Below are 4,912 nucleotides of genomic sequence, written 5' to 3' on the forward strand. Positions count from 1 at the left end.
TTGAAAGAAAATAATTAGAAGAGACATCCTCCATTGCATTTTGGGAGATCATATCTTGCTTTTCTTGGCCACTTTTTATCCCCTTGAGTCTTGGGAAGGTCTGTTTTCTCTCTTTGCTGCATAGAGCAAAGAGATAGGATGGAAGTATCTCATTTGGCAAATTAGCCTGAAGTTGGAGCATTGAATCATGATTCTTATCAGACCAGGCATCGACTCTGAAGTCTCTGGAAACAGCAATTCATTCATTTCTCAGCTGCTATCTCAAGGCAATCACCACCCCTACACTGGCTCCTCTGCCCAGTCTCACTAGAGAAAACTTTCCAAAGTTCTCAGCCAGCAATATGTCCTCCATCTCTGTGAATGTCACAAGGCTTTTAGGGATGGGGGTGAACCAGCTGACCCCAGAAATCAGATGGAGTGTATCTCCCATGATGCCCTGTCCAACTGTGTTCTATCCTGACCATCATTTTCCCATGCTGTCCACCATGTGCTAAATGGGGCTGGGTCAGTCTAACATGGGAGAGAGGTTAGGCAAGTGTTTTTCATTCCCCATGACTCCATCTGCTCATGCATGATGGATTTCACCTTCTATATCTGGTATGGGCATTGCAGACTCTCATTGCCACAGGAGTTCCTTGCTATCCAGGTGTATTAGGCGTTCTGGGCCTCTACTTCCTTTGAACTTTCCAGAGCCCTCTGCCAAGCCATAACTTTGTGCCAGCACCTTTTTTCCCTGTCTCCTCCTCCTCTGGAAAAGCCTGAGCCAAATGGAACTTGGGAAACTTTTCAACACTGCCACTGGGTTCAGTCCATAATTTCCTTTATCACGGCAAACATGATCTCCATCATATTAACCTAGAGAATCAGCTTGAGGGGACTAGGAGAAACAATTGACATAGTGAGCAAGGAACATATTTTATCTAGAAGCCTATGCTCTGAGAGTCAATCTTTCTTCATCTTTCCCATCAGTGGCTTTGGACTTGAACTGTACCTCTCCCATGGGGCCAAAATTCTATGAGCACAATTAATGGATCTTTCTCAGTTTTACATGACAATAATGGATGATATTAATCTTGAATCTTCCAGCATCTCTTTCATTAAATAAGAGTTGCTTTCTCATAGTTCATATTAGAAAGATATACAATATACTATAGCAATCTAGGAAAAAAATGAAGAAACTCACTTTCTGGAATAAAGTGTCTATTGAACTACCATTTTAGTACTTACAAAGTGTGGAACATAACACAAATCAAGCTTCAAGTAAAACTTATATCTGAAGAAGATTGACATAATTCTTTACATTTTATTTCATTGTGGCCATGCATACTGCACCAATGATGGTGTCCTATTATTTGCATTGACACTTTCTACCAAAACTATATTCCAGGCTCTTCCCGGTAAAGTTAATAGGTTTCCCTTTTTCATTAAGTATCTCCTCAAAAAAATATTCTATATAATCTGCATAAACCACTAAATTTTATACAGAAACCTTTCTTTTGAATTTCTCTTTGTATATGACTTGCTTTAGAGAACAAATACACTCCCCCTTTTATTTTTACTATATTGTCTTTGTAACTGGAGGTTAGAAACAAACCATATTTTTATGTTTTCATTTTATTCCTCCTGAAGTTCAAAGTCATATGAATTCTAACCTTTCTGTATTTTCAGTAAAAAATCCTATTTCTAAGTGCATTTAAATTATAAAATATAGCTCAGAGATGATAAGTGAAAAAAATCAAGGAAAATACAAGACTTAGAAATTGTAGCTGTTTATATTCTGTTCTTCAATGTGTGTATCACAGTACTTCCAAGAAAAACAAAGATCAACCCCAAGTTGATTTACAATTTTATAAAATTGAACATATTTACTTACAATTACAAGAAAAGTTATCTGTTTTATTATATAAATAGTTGCCATTTTAATGTGTTTGCTAAAATGTGTCATTTGATCAAATTGATTTCATGGGTTTCTCAACTTGTTTTCATTACTCTTCTCAGTTATAATAATGGTCTATACCCAAAGGACTTAAAATCAGCATACTACAGAGATACAGCCACATCAATGTTCATAGCTGCTCAATTCACAATAGCCAGACTGTGGAACCAACCTAGATGCCCTTCAATTGATGCGTGGATAAAGAAACTGTGGTATATATATACAATGGAATATTACTCAGCCATAAAGAATGATAAAATTATGACATTTGCAGGCAAATGGATGAAATTGGAGAATATCATGCTAAGTGAGATAAGCCAATCTCAAAAAGCCAAAGGACGAATGATATCGCTAATAAGTGGAGGATGACACATAATGGGGGGGAGGGAAGGGTTGGTGTTAGGGTTAGGGAGGGGGGCAAGTATGGAGGACGGAACTACTGTATAGAGGGTAAAGAGGGGTGGGAGGGGTGGGGGAAGGGAAAAAGTAACAGAATGAATCAAACAACATTGCTCTATGTAAATTTATGATTACACAAATGGTATGCCTTTACGCCATGTACAAATAGAGAAACAACATGTATCCCATTTGTTTACAATAAAAAAAAAAGAATCCATAAATGAAGCCTACCTACATTGCCATATAATAAGTAGAGTCTTGCCCTCAGTTACAGTAAGCCTCAGATAACGTTCTCTTTTTTCTACTTTCCTTCCTTTAGAAATAAAACTGTCATTTTGTTTTTAAACCAGAACAGTTTTCTGTAAAGAGAAATTTCTACCAGTACTCATTGTCTTGAGAACTGGGAAGTATAAATTTTCTTGAGTGTTTTTCAAATCTCAGTACTAAGAGTCCAGGATTTATTAGCACAGATTCTACATTAGTATGCTAAGAAATGTAAAAATGTTCTAATGTGGCACATCTCATGAAAAAGCAGTCTAGAATAGATAGATTATAGTAGTAGATTTCCAGGGACTCAGGTTTAGATACTAGTGTACTTAAAGTAGCTGTACTTTGACTCAAATAATTTTGTGCCTGGGAAAATCCATTTCTGAAGAATTTAAATTTTAAAAGTTTGGAAAAGATAATGAATATAAAACAGCACAGTGTATAGGAAAGAAAATGTCCTGTTGCAAGAAAAAAAAAACTATAAAATGAACTAATAGTTTTCAAGAGGAAGACTTTTAGCAGCAATAACAATTTTGCATGTATAATACACTGCATTCGCTGTAAAGTAGATTAGGTGATTGCTACTTGGCTTTGTAGGGCTCTGTAATCAACAGTTAACAAAATGAAAAAGATGTTCTAGGTACAGAGAGGATAACAGGTACTTTCTTTTAAAACAGTATGAATGTATGAATACATCTGTGTGAGAAATAACTTGTGTATGTTTCAAGGCTAAAGACACTATTTGTTTCTCAAAGCAGAGGTTTAGAGTTGTTGAAGTCAAATGTTTCTAGTGCTTAATATGGAAACAAGTGCACTCCTAGAGCCTCAGTGAAGTCAAGGTGGGGTTTTATTTTGTTGTTCCGTGTTGCAATAGGCATTTACTGTATAGAGAGGCCTTCTCTTCTGCTTTGTCACCTTTCTCTATTGGCTTCCTGGGTACATTTTTAGAGAGGGTGTGTGTGTGTGTGTGTGTGTGTGTGTGTGTGTGTGTGTACGTGCACACATGGTAAGAATTTAAGAAAAGAAAGAAAAAAGCCAATAACTTGGTTAGCTTGCTTTTCCTCATGTTTATGGTTAAGGAAGTTAGGATTTAAAGCTAAGAAGTAAGAGGACTGGGGAATAGCCAAAGACTATTGGTTTTGTGATAATTCGTTTAATGCAGTTGTGACAATGCCTATGACCTTTGACTGCTTATTTTAAGGAGAACCTATCAAACTAGTTTCTTGATCTCAGGAACTGCACAGCTCACATCAGGATATAATAGTGAAACTAGTGTGACTTCTTACTTACTTTACCTGCTGTCCAAGCTTGGCCATTTAGTACCTTGAAGGTTCCTGAAAACACTGGTTCTGTGTACCTTTGTTTTCCTGGGGTAGGGGCAGGGGGATTAAAGGATAAGCATTGTAGATCTCAGAATCACTTGACTCATTCATTCTTATAAGGCAACTTCAATGGTCAGGGAAGGGCTATATTGATAGTAGCTTCTCTTTAAATGTCCTATGTTGTCAGTCCATGTTAGATATTGGAATAGTCAAGCAATCTTCAGGCATCTGCATGATTATGAGGATCTGGCTACAAACTACAGTGTTGTCAACAGTTCAGTTATTTCAGAGAGTTAAATGTTACCCTTAATCGTCATGTTAATAGTTTTAAATGCTAAAGTATGCTACTAGTTTTTGAAGTCTCAACGTATGTAATTAAATGCTTTTCAGAGTTATTGTAGTCTCATGTTTACTCTTTATGTACCTGTCATATGCAAAATATGAAGAGACTCTTGGCCTTCAGGAGTTTACATTCTCATGATACTATTGGTGCAAGCAAATTGCTTCTAGTTTATTCAGAACATTGCTTGGCTATTAATAATACAATTTGGAAGAATCCCATTGCCAATAGTTTTTAAAGGAAGAGGGCTACACTAAATTTTAGGGCACTGATGCTTGAGTTTACATTATATTAGCTCTGCTCTTCAACTCCCCAGGGAGCTGTACAGGTAATGCTCATTAATATGAATCAAAAAAGAAACTATTCTGCCCAAGAGTTTCTTGACCCTCCCATATATTACCTATGTTTTTCTATGATACAGGTGCCAATAAATGGCCAAAAAAAATTCAAAAAAAAAAAAAAAAAAAGAATGCAGGGTAAGCATTCCATTCCATGGACATTCTCCTAAACAGGAATGCAGTATTTTCGAAAAGTAACTAAGCCTTGAGGAAAAAGTAGTGGGTGATACAGTAGTGCTAAGTCGGAAGGAACAGAAATGTGTAGTCTGCAATATCAGGTGTTTTAGTTTGACTTCATTGGTATTCAAAT

The sequence above is a fragment of the Sciurus vulgaris genome (genome assembly GCF_902686455.1).
Source record: "Sciurus vulgaris genome assembly, contig: HiC_scaffold_213_arrow_ctg1, whole genome shotgun sequence".
In the NCBI taxonomy this organism is placed as follows: Eukaryota; Metazoa; Chordata; class Mammalia; order Rodentia; family Sciuridae; genus Sciurus; species Sciurus vulgaris.